This window comes from Dendrobates tinctorius, unplaced genomic scaffold (genome assembly GCF_039654945.1).
Source record: "Dendrobates tinctorius isolate UK_male_01 unplaced genomic scaffold, ASM3965494v1 ptg000056l, whole genome shotgun sequence".
NCBI lineage: Eukaryota > Metazoa > Chordata > Amphibia > Anura > Dendrobatidae > Dendrobates > Dendrobates tinctorius.
Window position 1 is genome coordinate 8,093,771 of NW_027361724.1, and position 11,134 is coordinate 8,104,904.

Consider the following 11,134-nt stretch of genomic DNA (forward strand, 5'->3'; position numbering starts at 1 on the left):
CTAGGAAATTTTTACTGCACACTGAATAATGTAACAACAACCCCCCAAACAATGACTTTTTTCACCATATTTTCCTACTTGAATTTTTTTTTTTTTACTGTTTTTCAGTGCATTATATGGTAGAATAAATGGTATTCAAATCAACAACTAGTCCCACCTAAAACAAGCCTTCATACAGCTGTGTCATGGAAGAAGGGAAGAAAAAAAAAAATGCAAAAACGTTTCCAAGTTTCTCATGAGTAGAGCTAACATAAAAAAAAGGCAAGATTTTGCATACCATGACGCCTGGTGGGTCGGTGACAACAATGGTTCTCCACACCCCTTGCTATTGATATTTACTATACAGCATTTTATGTCCAAATCTTCAACTTTAAATCTTCTCCTGTTCAACATCCTAGTTGGACTCTATCACTCTTTTTTCTGGAGTTCTTTTTTCGTAATTTTGTTTGACTCCTTTTTTCACATACATGAATATTTTCTCCATTTTCTCGTTCTTGCTGTATTTGCCTATTCCATTCACGGAAGCTAAATTGTAATTGATGTGTGCAGTAGTCAAGGTCTCCTAATAAGCTGAATTTCTTGCACAGAGAACTCCAACATTCCAGCTAAGAAACTGCAGTGTGAAAACAGATCCATTAATTCAATTCATGTCAAATGGATGTTTGCCTTTTTCATACTGGCATCCATTTATCATGTGTCAGAAGGAGAGCTCCTGTGCAGGATTGCTTCTTTCACCAACCAAAGAAATTCTCTCATTTGGTAAAATGTCTGCACATCAAAATTAGGACACAAAATAAGAGTTCTGAAGCTCTTTATGGATGTAATGGTTTTAACAGACTATGATTTAGCTTGTATAATGGAAATAATTTCATAAATGGTATCAAAATGAGCAAATATAATCCAATGAAATATTCTACTTATTAGCAAAGGGCATCAGTGTCAATGCAGGTCGGTATAAAAATGGATAATGGACAGGAAACAATGAGTTGATGTAAATGATATATTCTCTAAATTGGCTAAAGTCAGCAGTGGGGACCACAAGGATCAGTACTGAGGTAACACAAGGATCAGCAGTGGGGTACCACAGGAATCAACAGTGTAGACCACAGGGATCAGCAGTAGGGTACCACAGTACCAAAGGAATCAACAGTGTAGACCACAGGGATCAGCAGTTGACATCACAAGGATCAGCAATGAGCACCACTAGGATCATCAGTGGCGACCACAATGATCAACAGTGGTGACCACATGGATCAGTGACAGGTGAATAATAACTACAGTAGGTATAAGGAGCGGACACAGACAGAAGAGGGCCCCTGTGCAAAAACAGTATATGGGCCCTTTGCAGTCCAATAGATCATCATAAAGCACTATTCCACCGGTTTTGAAGGTGTAAGTGACTCCTTTAACTTTTAGACTCTTGAGTGGCTTCCCAAGGTTGCAGCAATGGAATGTTTGCCCCTGGTAGGTATAATAAGCATATGGTCAGTGAACCTACACTGTGTGCAAAATTATTAGGCCATTTGTATTTTTAATGATTAATGTTATCATTGAACATCTCCAGTGTTTTTGGTCAATCCAAAAGATTAATAAACCTGTAACATGAATATTTAAGAAGGTAAAACTTGTTTTTTTCTTAGGAGAATATATATGTGTGCAGAATTATTGGGCAACTATTAGTGTTAGTGTTCTATTAGTGTTCAGAATTATTTTGCTACTAAATGAAAAACAAATTTTCTATTTAATTTTGTGTATTTTATCTATTAATAAAGTGAGAATAATGACTGAACAACGCAAAATGTACAAAAATATATTTCTGACATTTCAGAAAAAAAAAAGTGTCCAAAATATCCCCTGTTCTTTTGAATAACAATCATATGGCTTCCATTCATGGAGTCTGTCAGTTTCTTAATCTGTTGATGATCAACTTTTTAGGTAGCAATAACCACAGCCCCCCCCAGACACTGATGAGAGGTGCTTTGCTTTCCTTCATTGTAAAATCTCCCATTTAAGAAGGGCCCACAAGTTCTTAAAAGCGTTTAGATGAGTGAGGAAGGGGCCATGCCATTATTCTTTCATCTTTACTGACAGCCAAGCAATAGAGACTTCGATGAAGCATTGTCCTGCATGTTTTTTTTTTTTTTTAAAGATGCAGACTTTCTCCTCTTCCATTGCTTGAATAAAAGGTTTTCGAAAATCTGGCAGTAGCTTTGGGAGCTGATTTTGAGTCCATATTCAATCCAAAAATACCCAATTAGTTAATCTTTTATAATACCAACCCATATAACTACACCACCTCCACCTTGCTCCCATCTGAGTGGAATTGGAGGTCTGTGCCCGTTACGGATTCAGCCTCGGGCCCATCCATCTGGTCCATCAGGAAACATTCTCATCTCATCAGTCCATAAAATCTGCCTTCTCACATTTCTTGGCCATTTTGACATTTCACCTTCTGTGTCTTGTGTCACCTTCTGTGTCAGTGTGGGTCAGCTTTCAGCCTCCTCTACCTCGGCCATGTCTCTGAGCACTGGACACCTTCTACTTCTGAGCCTCTAGGGAGGCTACAGTTCTGGAAAATGACAGCACTGGAGGATAATGCACTTCTGGTCACTTAACGTTTGATTCTTTTTGTGGCCCTGTTCACTCTTTGAACAAAACTTTAGATGGTTCTGTGCTCAGGTTCTAATATCATAGCAAATTCAAGGGTGCTTCATCCCTTTATAGAACTTGAAACTATTTTTTTACTTTTCAGAATCAGATAAATCTTTTTTTTTTTTTTAACCCATTTTACCTAATAATTATACACACTTTGGTGTTTATATCTTAAGGTCATGCTCTCCTTCATTACACAAACACATGTCACTTGATCTGCTTCATCCAATAAGCATTCAAGATTATACAGCATGGGGGGGTCAAAAATCCACATAAAAATGAAGATATGGTGGAAATACTCACTTGCCTTATAATTGTGCATACAAAGTACAGCACAGGTAGAAGTAGACCAATTCAATCAATAAATAAATATCAATATAAAATGTAAAAAAATAGAAGTAGATGTATATGGAAACTTTCTTAAACCCCCTCTTGCACCAGGACGTAATTTCACACAGAACTAAAAAGTCAGTTTGGGTAATTCCCTGATTTCCAAAAGCAATATTTTTTTAACAGTTTGTTCCTATAAGAGATCTTGTTTTTTTAAGGGACATGTTGTAGAATATTCAAGCATAATTTTCAAGCACGGCCACTTAAATATGCAATAGTACTTGATAAACCAAAATAGCTAGTCTAAATATAGCCCCTTCTACATTTACTATAATTTATACCACCAAGGACAGTCAACGATTTTGAGATAGCAAGTGTAAGATTAGGTCATGTCCTGGTAATCAACACTGGGTAAAATTGATGTGATATTAACAAAAAAAATTATTAAAATTGAGGTTGAATCTGAGAACAGCTGCTAATAATTGTGGTATTGAAAAAATAAAGTACAAAATATATCATGTAATTGCTTTTCATTCTTTCCAAGCTCCCACCTACTCACAAAATATGTTTCCAATTAAACCTTCTTTCGATCTAAGCAATAAATAAAAAAAATGTAACTCTAAATGCAATTAGGAGTAGAGAAAAATCATCTTTCAAAAAAGCTGAAAGCTAAAGGCACTATGAGTATGTAAGTGGTCAAAAACATATGCATGGTGCACATGGAGGAATATGAATGGAGCAGCGGTGAACATCCATATTGTTGTCCCATCCAAATTCTATGCAAGTGATGGAAACAAATGGAAAGCGATAAATAATTTTGGCCGTACTGCTCACAATACTAGCCAAAAATATGTATACTACCCCAATTCTAAAAAGTTGGGACGCAACATAAAAAGAAAACAAAAATGCAATGATATGGAAATCTCTTAAAGCCATATTTTGTTCATAACAGAATACAGAACACAGATCAAGAAGTGAACATTAGCCATTTCTCCATTTCATTTTAAAAAACACATTTAGAAATTGATAACAGCAATACGTCTCAAAAAATTGTGACAGGGCCATATCTACCATTGTAGAGCATCCCTTCAACTTTTTTTCAACATTATGAAAATATCTGGGAAATGAAGTCTAATTTATAGAGTTTTGGGAGAGGAATATCGTCCCATTCTTGTCTGATCTAGCGTTCTACCTGCAATATTGACCTTTGGCCTTGCCTTTGTGCACATGGATTTCTCCAGAATCTCTGAATCTTTGGAAAATATTATGTACTGTACATGGTGGTGTAAAATGCGCAAGCGAGGTAGTGGTGGGCGAGCAGAGGCTCCAATCACTCTGGCACCCTACAGATAACACCTGTCCCCGTCCCAGAGCGCTGCTATGTGTGGAGTACATCACACTTACTTATGGCCTACAGGCCTCCATTGGCTCCAGGTTTTCCTCTTCTGGAACCTCAGCAGCCAGCAATGCAACTTTTACTTAATGAATGGCACACTTTACAAGCAGGCATACAGGATAAGGCCCAATGGGTGGATGTCTTTCCCACAAGTACCAGACATTACTTTCGCCCTGGTTCTCGGTATTGGTGAGGTGTCCCTCTTGCTATGTTCTCTAGCACTAGGAATTCTCCACCACTAGCAGTGCACCCTGATTGCAATACTTTCTGCCCCATGTAGTCTGAGTCCATATTTCCCTACAGCTTCACAGGCTGAGTGCACCCAAAGGCCCAGACATCAATCTCGAAGGTTCACCAGGCTGGTAGTCGGAATCACATGGAAGGGTATTCTTGGCAAACCATTGCCCCTAGTTTTAGGCCCACGTTATCCTTAGCAGCCCAATGCGTGAGACTGCTGCTGCCACTTCACACTACTGTCCCTCCACTGTCTGACCCTTTCTGAACCTGACACTAACACTCAGTTCTCCCTCCCAAACTGGGCCGGCCATTACAGTTAACCCTGCTTAGGCTAGATCGCAGTCCCAGTGAGTGTTATCCTTTCATAACATGCATGCATATAAAACATATAACATATATAACCCTTTAAAATGTCAAGGAGCAGACCATCAGCTCCATGAATCCTACAGTGGGAAATTCAAAGTCTTTGCAATTTTATATTAAATAACATTTTTGTAAAATTGGTTCACAATTTTTAGGTACAGATGTTCACAGACTGTTGAACCTCTGGCCATCTTTGCTTTCAAGAGACTCTGCCTCTCTAACATGCTCTTTTTATACTATCATGTAACTTAAGAAGAAGGAGGAGAAGAAACATAGGAGAATAAGGAGTACACTGGTGAATAAAATATGAGAAAGATGAGTCATACGCACGCGAAACGCGTGTTGGGGCATTACCACCTGGCCAGGGGCTCTACTCATCTTGTTTGTGTAGGAACTTGCCCAATTTGGGCTATTTACCTTTCTACTGAAGAATGTTACTAGGTGGTTCATTACATTGACTCATCTATTAGCACACTTGCCCTTTTAAGCATCACAGGATGCATGGGATTATGTGAATTTGTGAGTAGCCTCTCCATAGGTCTTGTTGTTTCCTGAAAGGTGTCATGTTATATTCTAATTGTTATGAGCTACTTTAATAAAAATTGAAACTTTTTAATGTTATTCACTGGTGTACTCCTTATTCTTCTATGTTTCCCCATTTTCTTGGAGTTGATGTGTATCTTTATTGTGGGTAGACCACCATTGTGTGGTACTAGCCTGCAAATTGCAAACAAAAACCTCAGTTGCATGCTATCATGTAACCTAGTTGAAAATTGACCCTCAAGCTGTATTCTCATTTGTACCACTTACTATTCCAGCCTTTTGTTAACCCCATCCCAACTTTTTTGATATGTTTTGCTGCCATCCATTTCTTAATGAGTTAATTTTTGCAAATGAAATGGAAAAGTGTCTGAAGTTCAACTTCTGATCTGGGTTCTACAATCTTTTGTGAATAAAAGCTATAAGAGATTTCCAAATCATTGCAGTCTTGTTTTCTTTATATTTTACACTGAGTCACAACTTTTTGGGAATTGGAGCTTTTTAGCACTAGTGCTGTAAATATGATACAGGAAAGATGTATATCTTTGTACCGTGTTAGCCAGTAGATAGAAAAATATTCAGGATTGAGAGTCCTCAGTAGTTGATACCTTTTAATGGCTAACTGAAAAGATGGTAACACATTGAAAGCTTTCGAGACTACTCAGGTCTCTTCATCAGGCTAGACTAATACAAAATCTGAAGAGTCACATATTTATGCACAATACAGCCTAGAAAAAATGCAATAGATAAGACAAGTGACGTGAAGCAGAACTATCAATATGGGAGAGGGAGAAACATAAATATAAACATTGGACCAGTTCATAGATAAGGAGTCCGGATGTTTTATGGTCCTCTGATTGGGGTCTAGTTCTGTGTTGTGATGCCCCCACGAGGTTTTAAAAGAAAATTCCTTTCCTTTCTTTTTTTCTCTTATTGTGTGACGATGAGCATTCATCCTTGTTCTAAGCTTTTGCCCTGTCTCACCCACATACAGACCCCCAGTTGGACATTTAGTACAAATAATTAAGTACACCACATTAGATGTAATGCAGGTGAAAGTACCTGGGATCTTGTAGTCCTGATGTGAGTTGGGGATCTTTATCTTGTCTGTGGTCATTATAAATGGACAGGTTTTACATTTTTTCTGGTTGCAAGGAAAGGTTCCTGTAGCTGTTGGAGAGGACAGGGAGCTTCTGACAATGATGCTTCTTAAATTTGGGGACTGCCTAAAACACAGCAGTGGGGGTCTGGAAATATGATAAACATGAATTCCAGATCACGATGAGAACCTCAGGTTTTTTACGTATTTGGCAATAAGGAATTCATGTATACAATGTTTGAAGAATGCTGCTGCATAATATGTGTATATATGTCTATCTACAGATGCTTCTCACTAAATTAGATCATCAAAAAGTTAATTTATTTCAGTTCAATACAAAAAGTGAAACTCGTATATTATATAGAGTTTCAATGCAAACAGAGTGATCTATTCCAAGTGTTTAGCTCTGTTAATGTTGATGATTATCTCAGTAAATTAGAATAATTTACAAAAAACACCTGAAAAGGCTTCCTAAGCATTTGAAAAGGTCCCTTAGTCTGTTTCAGTAGGCTCCACAATCATGGGGAAGACTGCTGACTTGACGAATGTCCAGAATGCAGTCACTAACACACTCCACAAGGAGGGTAAGCCACAAAAGATCATTACTAAAGAAGTTGGCTGTTCACAGACTGCTGTATCCAAGCTGTAAGGTAGCGCTTGTTATTCGGGCTGGGGATACTCGCTAGGCAGCCGATAAATCAGGTCTGGCACAGGTTTCTCAACATAAACTCAGTCCATTCGGTTTATTATGCAGCATAAACCATGAACAGCAACAGAAAGTTCATATCAAATCAGCATAGCATCCATGACAGAGCTCCCCTCTGTTATCCCCGTGGTCATACAGGCTTTGCTATGTCCAGTAAGCAGGCTCTCTAGCCTCACAGGTATTTCCCCTGTCTGGTTACCTCATGGCTGCTCTCAGTGCAGATGTTCATTCCCTCCAGGGAACTATCAGACACACGTCTCCACCTGCACTCAGGAAGGCAGACAGATCTTCCTCAGCACAGTCGGTCTGACAAGACCTTCCATACGGACCAACCAGGTCCAAGCATTCTCTCATGTGACCTACCCTGGCCACCTTATATGGTCCGTAGCCACGCCCACTGGATCAAATGGCAATGACCTCATCACAGGTCCTTCAACCACTCATACACATACTTTACTATGGCGTTTTAGACACCCGCACCTAGGTGGGTTTGTAGGTGATTGATCTCACCAATCACCTGAAGGCTTCTCCCTAAAACATTGTAACAAAAGATCGGCTCTGCTGATCAGCACATAATCAAGCCTTCATCCCAAGGCCACCCACCTTGGGATGCATAACGGTCCTTTAGCACCCTGCTCCTGTTACCACGCTGGACATGGCTATCTGTCTGTCCTGGGACACCCACACAGCGCCCCCTAGCGGACACAGTGGTCACTACACCACAAAGCATATTAATGGAAAGTTCAGTGGAAGGAAAAAGTGTGGTGGAAAAAGGTGCACAAGCAACTGGGATAATCACAGCCATGTTAAGAAAAGACCATTCAAAAATTTGGAGGAGATTCACAATGAGTGCACTGCTGCTGGAGTCACCACACACAGGCATAACCAGGACATGGGCTACAAGTGTCGCACTTCTTGTGTCAAGCCACTCCTGACAAATAGACGTCAGAAGCGTCTTACCTGGGCCAAGAAGAAAAAGAACTGGACTGTTGCTCAGTGGTGTTTTCAGATTAAAGTAAATTTTGCATTTCATTTGGAAATCAAGGTCCCAGAGTCTGGAGGAAGAGTGGAGAGACAGAAAATCCAAGCTGCTTGAGGTTTATTGTAAGGTTTTTACAATCAGCAATGGCTTGGGTAGCCATGCCATCTGCTTATGTAGGTCCACTGTGTTTTATCAAGACCAAAGACTGCATCAGTCTACCAGGAAATTTTAAAAAACGTTTTGCTTTTTTTTACCGACAAGCTTTTTGGAGATGGAAATTTCATTCTCCAGCAGGACTCGGCACCTGTCCACACTGCCAAAAGTACCAATACCTTGCTTAGAAACAGGCCCGGATTGGTAATATAACCAACCGGGCATTATCCCGCTGGGCCGCGGGCGGCAGCGCCCGCTCATCTGGCCGCTTGCCAGCTGGCTGTTGTTCCTGCCGCCTTTGTCCAGATCCCTGATCATGTGACCCCTGACTCCGCCCCTCCTGTGACCTCATCACAGGTCCTGTGCGCTCAGCCTTGCCTCTTGGTGTCTGCCGGACTCTGCTGTGCTGGTTGTCATGGTGCTGGATGAGGTAAGTATGTGAGGGGTCAGGAGGGGTTTACAGGGTAGATGTAGCAGAGCTGTGTGTATGAGGTGTACGGAGCGGAGCAGTGTGTGTACGAGGTGTACGGAGCAGAGCTGGATGTGTACGAGGTGTACGGAGAGGAGCCGTGTTTGTATGAGGTATACAGAATGGAGCCGCGCATGTACGAGGTGTACAGTGAGGAGCCGCGCGTGTACGGGGTGTACGGAGAGGAGCCGTGTGTGTACGAGGTGTACGGAGAGGAGCCGTGTGTGTACGAGGTGTACGGAGAGGAGCAGTGTGTGTACGAGGTGTACGGAGAGGAGCCGTGTGTGTACGAGGTGTACGGAGAGGAGCCGTGTGTGTACGAGGTGTACGGAGAGGTGTCGTGTGTGTACGAGGTGTACGGAGAGGTGTCATGTGTGTACGGAGTGGAGCCATATGTGTACGGGATGTACGGAGCGGAGCCAAGTGTGTACGAAGCATACAAAGCGGGCTTTTCCCACGGGCACAGGAGTGCACGGCGGAGCCCCGAGGAGCATTTTAAAACTCACACATGACGTTCCACCGGAAGTGATATGCTGGAAGCTGACTGGAAATGAGATAATTTCATGAGGAGATTGTGCCGGAACTAGGAATGCTTCAGTTCCGTCACTATGTCCTCCTCCGACAGTGCGGACAGCGGGATCACCTTGGAATCGGGGATGCCGGTCATGTGAGCGGATCATGATATGTCCTGCATCAGGAGGCTCAGGTGGGCACTACAATGGGAGCCGGGCTGCTATAGTAGTATCTTTATAGAATCTTTCTTTATTTCCTTCTCTTTTTCTTTCTTTCTCTGTTTGTTCTCTCTCTTTCTCTGTTCTGTCTTTCCTTCATTTTCTTTCTCTCTGTTCTTTCTTTCTCTCTCTAATCTTTCTTTCTTTCTCTGTTCTTTCTTTCCCCTTTTTCTTTCTCTGTTCTTTTTCTTTACTTCTTTCTTTCTCTCTGTTCTTTCCTTCCCCTCTTTTTCTCTCTGTTCTTTCTTTCTCTCTCGCTCCGTTTTTTTTCTCTCTGTTTTCTCTCTTCCTTAGTGCCAGTCAGTGTGCCCATAATGCCAGCCACTGTGCCTTCAGTACCAGTCAGTGTGATCAGCAGTGCTAAATGGGTGCGGTTGGGCGTGGACATGGGTGTGACTAGTTGTGAAATGGATGTGGCCGGGGCGTGGCCTAAAATTTGCAGCGGCGCGCGTGCCGCTGTCCTTCTCCCTCTTTCCCTTCTTCAAAACTTGGGAGGTATGATAGGGGCGGCTATGACCAGGGGGTCTGGATAGCAGTTTTGCCAGGAATTCTGTCACCGTGTGTACAAAAGGGGACAGAGCTTTGGGAGGAGTACTGTACCTAAAAGCAATAAATAGGACTGAGCTGAAATACTGGGCACAGCTCTGACTACATGTTATATAGTCGTGTTAATCTCCTCTCACTTCTTGTATCCTACAAGTGTACAAAGACATTTTTATAGTCACCATGTGACTAGTGGGCCTGTGTAACTTCAAATGCCAGGGCTGAATTTTAGTCCCAGTCCAACCCTGCTTAGAAACTAACAGTATCACTGTGCTTGAATAACCAGCCAACTCGCCTGACCTTAACCCCATAAAGAATCTATGGGGTATTATCAAGAGGAAGATGAGAGACACCAGACCCAACATTGCAGACGAGCTGAAGGCTGCTATCAAAGCAACCTGGGCTTCCATAACACCTCAGCAGTGCCACAGGCTGATCTCCTCCATGCCACGCCGCATTGATGCAGTAATTGATGCAAAAGGAGCCCCAGCCAAGAATTGAGTGTATTTATGGAACATACATTTCAGTAAGCCAACATTTTGGATTTTAAAATAATTTTTCAAGCTGGTGTTATAAAGTATTCTAATTTACTGTGATAATGATTTTTGGGTTTTCATTGGCTGTAAGCCATAAACATCAACATTATTAGAAATAAACACGTGAAATAGATCACTCTGTTTGTAATGACTCCATATAATATGTGAGTTTTACTTTTTGTATTGAAGAACTGAAGTATTCACTTTTTGATGATATTCTAATTTTGTGAGAAGCACATATCTATCAATCTACAGTATCTACCTACTTGTTTGTCTATCTATGTAGATAAATTTATATATACATATATCTATCTATTTATATTTATACATACTTATACTGTAGATAGTGCTGGGGACATCCAATATATATATTCTACACATGCCAGGATGCAACACC